Below are 13009 nucleotides of genomic sequence, written 5' to 3'. Positions count from 1 at the left end.
GCTATTTTCCAAACGTATCTTTGGATAAGATCTGAAGAAACTAGAATTTCTTATATCAACTGCTTGATCCTCACTCCTTCCCCTACTTTATAATCTATCCTTTCATGTCCCACTGCCAAAGACTGATGCTTGAATAAATAGGATGTCAGTCTGTCTCTTTAACTTGCGACTATAAAATGTTAAGCAATTGGGAATGATTTTTGCTGGAATTAATCAAAATATAGTAATCATCAGGGGCTGGTTTAGCACACTGGGCTAAATAGCTGGCTTTTAAAGCAGACCATGGCAGGCCAACAGCATGGTTCAATTCCCGTACCAGTCTCCCCGAACAGGCGCCGGAATGTGGCGACTAGGGGCTTTTCACAGTAACTTCATTTGAAGCCTACTTGTGACAATAAGGGATTTTCATTTCATTTTATGTGTATCAAGATAAAAAAATATCTTTTGGCAATTCGGAAATGAAACATTTCCAAAAGCACCTAATATCGGCCCCAAGTTATTGCCATTTAGTTGTAGCACAGGCCGTGTGGAGTGGCTTTTTATTGTGTCACGGCAATGCACCAGCTTCCCTGTGAGAATAGCCTTCCTCCATGAAGCACTGGAACTTCATGTGTCCTTCCCTGTCTATTCTCATGGCTTTTCCATTTTACCATTGCTATGTTTAAAGATGGTGTGGTATTTTGGACTAATTTTGAATTGACTTGAGACATTTGCACACTCATTTGGAACTAATCCAGCACATTGATAAGAGAGAGGAACTTCAATGCATCTGCTTAAGTAGCGAATGGCTCCAGGTGCAATGAAAATGTAATTAGAATTATGTCTCCACCCAGCCCCTTCATCATTTTTCTAAATGTTTCACCTTAATATACTTCTTCGTGTTCCATTCAATTTTAATCTAATTTTAACAGTTGTAATTACAGGTGATCTGAAAATCCTTATAATCCAGCCAGAGGAGTGATCAAGTGCCTCAGTAAGCTGATGAATTAGCGTGCCGCACTGTATAGTGGAGCAGTACAGCACCCTTGCGCCATTCCCCGCACCGTGAGATCTTGTTTCAGCTGGCTACCAGAAAGAGGCACAGCGACGGATCAATTCACACCTCCATGTAAACGTCGAAGGGAAAGTTAGACAATCAAGAAACCTCGAGATCGAGGAGCCCTCTGAGGGAATGATGGGAAAATGGAGGAAGAAAAATAACTCAGGAATGGAGCAGGGTAAATAAAAATTAAACGAGGCAACATTACATTTTTTAAAATATTTTTATTGGCATTTTGCACTTAATGTCAAAACTTTGCGGAACAATACGAAACAACAATAATAAACAACTCTGTAACACCATCAATACAGGTACCACAGGCTGTCTCGTGTCTGTATCAATGGGCCCAGTTCTATCTTTTCTAAAAAACTATAAGATACACTCAAATGGAAATAGAAGTGTTCTGGTCAGGACTCTTAACATTTAGTGATACATGTTACACACAGCTTTACAGATGTATCCACAACTATTGCCAAGCCAATTTACCCCCCCCCCCCCGCCCCCAGTTTGTTGCTGGTTGTGAACAGGTCTGTAAAGAGTTTTGTGAACTTTTTCCACGTGTTGTGGAATCTCTCCTCAGATCCCCTTCGAGAATTTTATTTTTTCTAATTGCAGGAATTCGGCCAGGTCGAAGAGACACCCTGGCTCTACGAGCCCCCTTGGGGATGAGTGACCATAACATGATAGAATTTTTTGTCAAGATGGTGAGTGAAGTAGTTGATTCGGAGACTCGGGTGCTGAATCTTAATAAAGGGAACTATGAGGATATGAGGCGTAAGTTGGCCTTGATAGATTGGGGAGAGTTACTTAAAGGGATGACAGTGGATAGACAATGGCAAACATTCAAGGAACGCATGGAGGGACTATAGCAACTGTTCATTCCTGTCTGGCACAAAAACAAAGGGAGTAAGAGGGCCAATGCATGGCTTACAAAGGAAATTGGAAATAGTATCCGATCCAAGGAAGAAGCATACAGATTGGCCAAGAAAAATAATAGGTCTGAGCATTGGGAGCAGTTTAGAATTCAGCAAAGAAGGACAAAAGGATTGATTAAGAAAGGGAAAGTACAGTACGAAAGGAAGCTTGCAGGGAACATAAAGACTGACACTAAGAGTTTCTACAGATATGTGAAGAGAAAGAGATTGGTAAAGAGAAATGTAGGCCCACTGCAGACAGAAACAGGGGAATGCATAATAAGGGACAAAGAAATGGCTGAGCAATTGAATACATACTTCGGTTCTGTCTTCACAAATGAGTACACAAATCAGATCCCAGAAATGTTGGTGAATGAAAGGTTTACTAAGAGGGAAAAACTGAGGGAGATCAACATTAGTAGCGAAATGGTGCTGGGAAAACTGATGGGATTGAAGGCGGATAAATCCCCAGGGCCTGAGAATATGCATCCCAGAGTGCCTAAGGAGCTGGCTTTGGAAATAGTGGATGCATTGGTGGTCATCTTCCGGGATTCTATAGACTCTGGAACTGTCCCTGCAGATTGGAGGGTAGCTCACGTCACTCCGATATTCAAAAAGGGAGGTAGAGAGACAGCAGGGAATTATAGACCAGTAAGTCTAACATCGGTAGTGGGGAAAATGCTTGAATCCATTATCAAGGACTTTATAGCTGAACATTTAGAAAGCAGTGGCAGGATCAGTCAGAGTCAGCATGGATTTATGAAGGGAAAATCAGCTTGACAAATCTGTTGGAATTCTTTCAAGAGGTAACCAGTACAGTCGACAAGAGGGAGCCAGTCGATGTGGTATATTTGGACTTTCAGAAGGCGTTTGACAAAGTCCCGCGTAAGAGATTATTGTGCAAAATTAAAGCACATGGGATTGGGGGAAATGTATTGAGGTGGTTAGAAAACTGGTTGGCAGAGAGGAAACAAAGAGTAGGGATTAATGGATTATTTTCAAATTGGGAGGCAGTAACCAGTGGGGCACCACAGCTGGGACCCCCGTTATTCACAATATATATTAATGATTTGGATGAGGGAACAAAATGTAACATCTCAAAGTTTGCAAATGATACCAAATTAGGTGGGAGAGTGAATTGTGATGAGGATGCAGGGATCCTACAGCAAGATCTGGAGAGGTTGGGCGAGTGGGCAAACCAATGGCAGATGCAGTATAATTTGGATAAGTGTGAGATTATTCATTTTGGATGCAAAAACAGGAAGGCAGATTACTACCTGAATGGTTGTAAGTTGGGAGAGGGGAGCGTGCAGCGGGACCTGGGGGTCCTTGTGCACCATTCGCTGAAGGTAAGCATGCAGGTGCAGCAGGCGGTAAAGAAGGCTAATGGTATGTTGGCCTTCATTGCGAGAGGTTTCGAGTATAGAAGCAGGGATGTGTTGCTGCAAGTGTACAGGGTCTTGCTGAGGCCACACTTGGAGTATTGTGTGCAGTTTTGGTCTCCTTCTCTGAGGAAGGATGTTCTTGGCTTGAGGGAGTGCAGCGAAGGTTTACCAGATTCCAGGGATGGTGGGACTGTCATATGAGGAGAGATTGACTAGGGTAGGATTGTTCCCGCTGGAGTTCAGAAGAATGAGGGGGGATGTCATAGACACTTATAAAATTCTAACAGGACTAGACAGGGTAGATGCAGGAATATATTCACAGTGATGGGTGTGTCCAGAACCAGGGGTCACAGCCTGGGGATTCAGGGTAAACCATTTCGGGCAGAGATCAGGGCGGGATTCGCCGACCCCCCCGCCATGTCGGAGAATCGGTGGGGATCGGCATGAATCCTGCCCCTGCCGGCCGACGAATTTTCCGGCACCGGAGATTCGGCGGGGGCAGGAATCGCACCGCGCCGGTCGGCGGGCCGCCCCCGGCGATTCTCCGGCCCGCGATGGGCCGAAGTCCCGCTGCTGTAATGCCGGTCCCGCCAGCGTGAATTAAACCACCTCCCTTGCCGGCGGGACCAGGCGGCGCGAGCGGGCTCCGGGGTCCTGTGGGGGGCGCGGGGCGATCTGGCCCTGGGGGGTGCCCCCACAGTGGCCTGGCCCGCGATCGGGGCCCACCGATCCGCGGGCGGGCCTGTGCCGTGGGGGCACTCGTTTACTACGCGTCGGCCTTGTAGGTCTCCGCGATGGCCGACGCGGAGGTGACTCCCCCCTTGCGCATGCGCGGGGATGACGTCAGCAGCTGCTGACACTCCCGCGCATGCGCGGACTTCCGCCGGCCGGCGGAGTCCCTTCGGCCCTGGCTGGCCTGGCGCCAAAGGCCTTCCACGCCAGCCGGCGGGACGGCAACCACTCCGGCATGGGCCTAGCCCCTAAAGGTGAGGGCTTGGCCCCTAAATGTGCGGAGCGCACCTTTGGGGCGGCCCGACGCCAGAGTGCTTCACGCCACTCCATCCCGCCGGGACCCCCCGCCCCACCGGGTAGGGGAGAATCCCGGCCAAGGAGACACTTCTTCACCCAAAGAGTGGTGAGCCTGTGGAATTCATTACACAGGAAGTAGTTGATGCTAAAACTTTGAATATATTTGATATAGCACTTGGGGAGAATGGGATTAAAGGCTATGGGGAGAAAGCAGGATTAGGCTATTGAGTTGGATGATCAGCCATGTTCGTGATGAGTGGCGGAGCAGGCTCGAAGGGCCAAAAGGCCTCCTCGGGCTCCTATCTTCTATGTAATGTGCAAACTCCACACGGACAGTGACCCAGGGGCAGGATTCGAACCTGGGTCCTCAGCGCCGCAATCCGAGTGCTAACCACTGTGCCACATGCCACCCCACCATCGTTTTCTTGACGATTTCTGCATCATCCCAGTTTGGGGGGGTATATTTTTACCAAGACTATGAGGGAGCCTTCCAGGGTCTCACTGACCATTATGTATCACCCCCGCCCCCTCGAGTCCACCACTGTCCTCATTCCCATGAATGAAACTATCCTGTTAATTAGTATGGCCACCCCTCTCGCCCTGGTTTTGAAACATGAAATTAACCATTTGTCCCACCCACCCCTTCCTTACCTGCAGTCAGTCCCTATCTCTGAAGTGCATCTCCTGCAGGAAGGCTACATCCACCCTCAGATTCTTAGATGGGCGAGGACTCTGGATCACGTCACCCGCCGTTGTAGCCCACATGTTAAATGTTACTATCTGGATGTGGCGGGGGCGGCTGCCCCTCCCCTCACATCCTGGGGGATCAGCCATAGTCACCCTGTGGGCCTTGCCCTGTTCGTTCAGGCCTACCCTCACTTACGGGCCATTCAAAATGGCCACCGACTGCTTCTTCTTTTTCGCCATCTCCACATGTCGTCTGTTGCAATGAGCGCTCTACCCTACCCCCACCTCTTCACCCCCTCTGTTTCTCCCCTTGTATCCCCTACCCTTGTGCTCCTCCCTCCTAATTCTCCCTGCCCCTTCACTTTACCCACTTCCCTGCCTCCCCAAAACACCCTCTCCCCCTTTTCACCCTTTGTTTCCCCTGAAGTTCTGTTTTTCCCTTTCCCTCTGTCAGGCCGTCCCTCCCTCCCGGGAGGCGCGCCGCGGCCACCTCCTTCGCGGTACTCCCGTACACCAGCCTGCCCGCTAGTGTAGCAGCTCCCCGAACAGTTAGTTTCTCCTATTTATTCCCTGACTCCCTCTCTCCCCCATCCCTGCTCCCTCCGAACCTCTGCTTGTGTTTCCCCGCCCCTCTCGACCTCTTGCAGCCTACATCTGACCTTTGCCCTCTATCGTTGGTTGCTCAGTCCATTTTTCTGGACAAGTTTGTTGGCTCTCTCTGGTGTGTCAAAGTAAGGTTCTTTACCCTGAAGCTTGGCAAGGTAGACCATGCCAAACCTTACCCCACATTTGTAGAACGTGGATTTGGCACCGTTGAATTGTGCCCGACGCTTGGCCAGGTCGGCACCAATGTCCTGGTACAGGCAGATGGAATGTCCTGCCCACGTACACCCTCTCGCGCTCTTCGCCCACCTCAGGATCCTCTCTTTGTCCTGGTAACTGTGGAGCCTCACAGTTATTGCCCACAGTGGCTCCCCAACCCTGGGCCGCTGCCGATGCGACCTGTGGGCGTGGTCTACCTCCCGAGGCTTGGCGAAGCCCACCTCGCCAACCAGCTTCCTGAGTATCACTGCTACACATTCCCTCCATCCGGCAGCCCCACCATTCTCAGATTCTGCCGATGTGCTCGGTTCTCCTGGTCATCAATTATGTCCTTCAGCCACTTCTGGGTTCTGACCAGGCTCGTTACCTTGGCCTCCAGTGGCACGGCCCGGTCCCCTTGGTCCGTGGCGGCTTTTTTGACGTCCCAAGTAATTGTATCCTGGCCTCTAGCTCTCACTTCATGGGTGAGATTCTCCGACCCCCCCGCCGGGTCGGAGAATCGCCGGGGGCTGGCGTGAATCCCGCCCCCACCGGTTGCCGAATTCTCGGGCACCGGAGAATCGCCGGGGGCTGGCGTGAATCCCGCCCCCACCGGTTGCCGCATTCTCGGGCACCGGAGATTCGGCGGGGGCGGGAATCGCGCCGCGCCGGTTGACGGGCCCCCCCAGGCGATTCTCCGGCCCGGATGGGCCGAAGTCCCGCTGCTAGAATGCCTGTCCCCCCTCGATGTTGGGGCTCGGCCCCCAAAGATGCGGAGCATTCCGCACCTTTGGGGCGGCGCGATGCCCGTCTGATTGATGCCGTTTTGGGCGCCAGCCGGATTAAACCACCTGTCTTAACGGCGGGACAAGGCGGCGCGGTCGGGCTCTGGGTTCCTTGGGGGGGGTGCGCAGGGGGGCTATCTGGCCCTGGGGGGTGTCCCCACGGTGGCATGGCCCGCGATCGGGGCCCACCGATCTGCAGACGGGCTTGTAGGGCACTCTTTTCCTTCCGTCTTCGCCACGGTCTCCACCATGGCGGAGGCAGAAGAGACCCCCTCCACTGCGCATGCGCGGGGATGCCGTGAGCGGCCGCTGACGCTCTCGCGCATGCGCCGCCCGCAATGTCATTTCTGCGCCAGCTGGCGGGGCACCAAAGGCCATTCTCGCCAGCTGACGGGGCGGAAATCAATCCGGCACGGGCCTAGCCCCTCAAAGTTAGGGCTCGGCCGCTCAAGTGGCGGAGGATTCCGCACCTTTGGGGCGGCGCGATGCCGGACTGATTCTCGCCGCATATGTCCATTGCCCCCCCTCATGGAACCGTCGCAGGTTCCACTGCGATCTCTACAGCTGCAGGAGGTCTCTTCCCATCTCCTCCCTGTGTCTCCGGAGCTTGGGGGTGATGAAGTTTGTCAATTTGCCCCATCAGCGCCTGGATCTGCGCTGGATCTGTGCCGGGCCTGTGCCGGGCCTGTGCCGGGTCTGCGCCGGGTCTGTGCCGGGTCTGTGCCGGGTCTGCGCCGGGTCTGCGCCAGGTCTGCGCCAGGTCTGCGGTGGGAGCGCTGCGGGTTCGATCCTCGCCAGGTTCTGGGCCTCCACATGGGGTTCCCTGCTCGGAGGCTGACGTTACCCTCCCCTCATCCCCAAGGGCCTTTTGGCAGGGCGGTTGGTTCTTTCCCATCCTGCCTGTCACTGCGGGCAATGTGGGAGGTTAAACAGGGGGATTATAGGTACTTTCGATGCTCAATTGTTGGGGTTAAAAGGCCGTAGTCAAAGTTCTTAGGCGAGAGTCACCTTTTGTGCAACCACTCAGCTCATGGCTGCCACCGAATGTTCATGAAGCAGCATTGATAAATATAAATTATATTCATTGGGCACAATTTAATGTGCAAAAAATCAGAGACCTGGGGCGTCATTCTCCGACCCCCCAGCGGGTCGGAGAATGGCCGTTGGCCGCCGTGAATCCCGCCCCCGCCGGTTGCCGAAGTCTCCGGTTGGCGGGCCCCCCCGCTCGATTCTCCGGCCCGGATGGGCCGAAGTCCCGCCGAGAAATTGCCTGTCCCGCCGGCGTAAATTAGAGTACCTATTTACCGGCGGGACAAGGCGGCATGGGCGGGCTCCGGGGTCCTGGGGGGGGGCGCGGGGCGATCTGACCCCGGGGGGTGCCCCCACGGTGGCCTGGCCCGCGATCGGGGCCCACCGATCCACGGGCGGGCCTGTGCCGTGGGGACACTCTTTCCCTTCCGCCTCCGCAACGGTCTCCACCATGGCGGAGGCGGAAGAGATTCCCTCCACTGCGCATGCGTGGGAAACTGTCAGCGGCCGTTGACGCTCCCACACATGCGCCGCCCCGACATGTCATTTCCGCGCCAGCTGGCGGGGCAACAAACGCCGTTTCTGCCAGCTGGCGGGGCGGAAATCCCTCCGGCGCCGGCCTAGCCCCTCAATGTTGGGGCTCGGCCCCCAAAGATGCGGAGCATTCCGCACCTTTGGGGCGGCGCGATGCCCGTCTGATTGACGCCGTTTTGGGCGCCAGTCGGCCGACATCGCGCCGTTGGGGAGAATTTCGCCCCCTGTTCTTGGTGCACGCAGCTCCAAGAACACCCCCGCTATCTAACGGGGCCGGTTTGTTTGGCCTCGGTCGTGAATGCCCCACCGATGCGGCACCCACCACATTTCCTGCACTGAAGAGCTGAGCTTGCCAGTGCAGCGAGAGTATTCGCCGACTGGGGCGGCATTTTACACGTTTTATATCGTTGCTCAGAGGCAGAATAACTGATTGGGTTTTTATTTCCATAATCTTCTGGGAAGGAAGCATGAGCAATGTGTCAGAGCCCACGGCACGTGACACACTCTTATTAAACAAAACGATCACTGTCAACATGTTGGTGTGACGTTCCTCAGCCTCTATTTTGCTGTAGGCTTTAGCTGATTTATTTTGAGGGGAAGACTGGCAGACAAGTAAAACCCAGACAGTAGGCGACTGAGAGGTGATCTTATAGAGGCCGGTAAGGACGCCAAGTGAATAAAATGGACAGTTGGAGTTCAGTGAGCTTGCACACTGATGAAGAAATGAAGGAATTAAGGTTGGAAATTCATCCGCCAGTTAGCATTGTGAGGCTGTGTGGAGTTGTGTGAAGCCCAGGCTGAACAGAATTGTCCACAATATTGGCGGCTCCATGGATCGAATCACCTTTGCCCCATTCCGCTGCCCGCCTCGAAAAGGCCAGTCTGAGTTATTTGCTTAATCATTTTATCAATTGATCAGCATTTCAAAAGAAAATTAAAATATTGGTCTGAAGGAGTTATTCTCAATGTCAATAAGATAATATCAATAGAATCAGTGAATAACACTCTAAGTCTGCTCAAATATTCTGAAAGTCATTCAAATCAGTCATATTAAACGTTGTCACCCCCTGGTGGTGCTAATGAGCTCCTGCTACTTTAAAGCAAATAATGGATGAAATGTCCCCGGGACTGGGTTGGAGTCAATTGGGTCATTGGGGAGTTTGGGACGAATCTTCAGCCTTGCCAGCATTTATCCGCTGACAGAGCAGCCCCGCGCCCCCCTCCCCCACCATGTCAACGGAGGCGATCTTCCTGTCGGAGCTGGAGCAGACGGGCCGGATTTTCCCTGGGGCGCCGGGACCCTGACGTCAGAAACAAATGGCGTCCCGACGCCCAAGAGAAAATCCAGCCCAATTCCACCTCCGTTTGTTTCTGCTGGGTCAATTTTAACACCACTACTGGTCCAGCAAAAACCCAGTGGGGAAGGGCAGCACGGTGGTGCAGCGGTTAGCACTGCTGCCTCACGGTGCCAAGGTCCCAGGTTCGATCCCGGCTCTGGGTCACTGTCCGTGTGGAGTTTGCATATTCTCCCCATGTCTGTGTAGGTTTCGCCCCCAAAATCCAAAGATGTGCAGGTCGGTGGATTGGCCACGCTAAATTGCCCCTTAATTGGAAAAAATGAATTGGGTACTCTAAAAATTTTTTTAAAACAGTGCGTCGTCAAAACCCAGCTTGGTAACTTACCTGTCAACATCTCATTCCCTTGCCACCTTCTCTGCTGAGGCAAAAGGCAAACATGACTCCTTGAGGCAGGAAGGGTCCTTCTTTAAATATGCAGATTGCATTTTGATGTCATTGGGACCCAACTGCTATTTTGACGAGTGCACTGAGTGTTTTACAGAGGAATCTCTCAAACAAATAGCACAGAAAGAGACCATTCAGCCCACCTTGCTGGTGTTTGTGCTTCACTGGAGCATTGTCTCATAGAATTTACAGTGCAGAAGGAGGCCATTTGGCCCATTGAGTCTGCAGCAAACCTTGGAAAGATATCATGGCCAATCCACCTAACCTGCACATCTTTGGACTGTGGGAGGAAACTGGAGCACCCGGAGGAAACCCACGCAGACACGGGGAGAACGTGAAAACACCACACAGACAATCTCCTTTGTGCCCTGTCCGATTTCTCGACATCCTTTTCCTAATCCGGTGACCTAGTCGCAGTGACAGTTCCCCCTCAACACTGTTGACTTTGCAGTTGTCGAGTAAGTCACTCAGTTGCATTAAACTGCTGCAAAGAATGAACTCTTCACCCAACAACATTGGAGAAGCACCGTTACCACACAACGGCAGAGCTTTTAGAAGCAAGGCCCAATAGCAACTGGTAATGGCCAGTCAATGCCAACCTTGCCAGCAATCCCAATGTCTTTAGAATGAATGAAAATGTTAATCTGTCAGCAGGCTTTGTAGAAATAGGAATGAATCAACTTGATCTGTATAAATGCGATGCTAAAATGAGAGAATTCCTAAATTAAGCACCTGCCTTCACACCATCTAACTTCCCAAAGATTTGAGTAAACCACCTACACAGTATCAATATGTTAATTAGTTGAAATGCTTTAGTTGGGATCTTTCAATGACACCCTTGTGTGGATCATTCAATATGGGTATAGGACTGAGAAGAACTATCGCACAAGAAATTCTTTAAGGATAATATACATTATTTTTTGGAATAAGTTGCACATTCCAAATCGTCCCACAGGAAGAGTAGGCCCATGAACCTGTTCCACCTTTTCGATAGATCATGGCGGATTTGTGTCCGAACTTATCAACCCACCTTGCTTTCCATAATCATTAATACACCTACCGGACAAGAAAGTGGGACAGACAACAGGCGTGAAAACCCTGGGGGTCACATATGCAATGAGAACAATTAGAATTACTTGTCTCAATGCTCAAACCAAGTGTTCCTGTTCAGAGGTTAACAGGAAGATGGCTTTATTACAGCAGAGCTTACCCCTTTATTTCATTGTGTCCTGCGTGAGCCGCGATTCAAAAATTTTAGAAATGTATCAATTTCTCCAAAATGACACCGTTCTTCTTGAAAATCGGAAATTCCACGCAGAAAATTCCAGTGCTACTGCTCTGGTTTACATTGTCCAGACAGCTTGCCTTTTTATTTGAAATGTGTTAAACATGTCAGACCTGGTTTAGTGGTAGTATTCTAACCTCTAAGAGCATTCAAAGCCACATTCCTGAAACTTGATCACATAATCTAGGTTGGGGCTTCGGTCCAGTATTGTCAGAGCACTGGACTATTGGAGGTAGGGCGGCCCGGTGGCGCAGTGGTTAGCACTGCTGCTTCACGGCGCCGAGGACCCGGTTCGATCCCAGCCCCCTGTGTGTGTGAAGTTTGCACATTCTCCCCGTGTCTGCGTGGGTCTCACCCCCACAGCCCAAGATATGCATGGTAGGTGGATTGGCCATGCTAAATTGCCCCTTAATTGGAATCATTAAAATAAAACATCTGTATTGTTGGAGGTGCTGCTATTGAGCTGCTATCCCGGGCAGAATTCTCCGGCCGTTTCGATTCTCTTTTCCAGCTGGCAGCGCACCCTCCACCTGTGGATATCCCGGCGGCCATGGGGTGTCTTCAATGGGAAATCCCATTGACAAGAGGCAGGAGTAGTAAATCCTGCAGCCAGCGAACGACGCAGATGTTGGACCAGAGAATCCAGCACCCTGTCTCGTTCTCCCAGATGGATGTTAAAGGTCCTTTGGAGCAGAACAAAAAGTAGACAAATCCTCCCGGTGTCCCCACCAACATTTTCCCATCAGCCAAATCGACCAAAGCCAATGATTTTCTCAATTATTTCATTGTTGTTTGTGAAATCTTGCATATTGTTTGTCGTATGTACATGAACTGTGACTAGAACGTATTGACTCCTGTTTTACATAGAGTATAGAACATACAGAGCAGAAGGAGGCCATTTGGCCCATCGAGTCTGCACCGACCCACTTGAACCCTCACTTCCACCCTATCCCCCTAACACAATAACCTCATCTAACCAGAGGAAACCCACGCAGACACGGGGAGAACGTGCAGACTCCGCATAGACAGTGACCCAGCAGGGAATCGAACCTGGGACCCTGGCACTATGAAGCCACAGTGCTAACCACTATGCTACCACGCTACCCAAAGTTCTGGCACTTCGTAAGGATATCGTAAGCTGCCATAACAGTGCAAATTCATTCTTTCTAAAGGGCCTGACAAGAACATACAAATTGCCAAGCCTCTACAATCTCACCCATGTTGCGAAATACTTTCTGCCCCTAGGAGGCAGCAGAGACTAGCACATCTGACTTTGAAATAACCGGTTATGCGAGATGGTTCTTGCAATCCTGCTCCACAAGAGTGCATGGTATAGTTAATTCTCAAACAGAGAGCGCACCCCACAATGGGTCAAACACATCGTCAAATATTTGTTCTTGCAGCCTGCCCCATGGAACTGAAAACCAACTTTGTAAACAGAACGATAAAAACAATTCAACTGCATTGAACAATTAGGTTTAATTTCTCTGATTATCAGCTGCATTACTGCTGTTTATTGCATCAAATTGGTTTGTGTTAACATGCATCATAGAATCATCATCATAGAATTTACAATGCAGAACGAGGCCATTCTGGCCCTTGGAAAGAGCACTCTACTTAAGCAGCCCACACCTCCACCCTATCCCCGTAACCCCACCTAACCTTTTTTGGACACGAAGGGGGCGATTCCCCAAAATGGAGCCCAAGTGTTCACGCCGTCGTGAACGCCCTCGCGGAACGGGCACGGGGATGATCGATTCTGGCCCCCACTGGGGGCC

Source organism: Scyliorhinus torazame, chromosome 17, assembly GCF_047496885.1.
Source record: "Scyliorhinus torazame isolate Kashiwa2021f chromosome 17, sScyTor2.1, whole genome shotgun sequence".
Classification (NCBI taxonomy): domain Eukaryota; kingdom Metazoa; phylum Chordata; class Chondrichthyes; order Carcharhiniformes; family Scyliorhinidae; genus Scyliorhinus; species Scyliorhinus torazame.
This window is presented reverse-complemented; position numbering follows the sequence as displayed.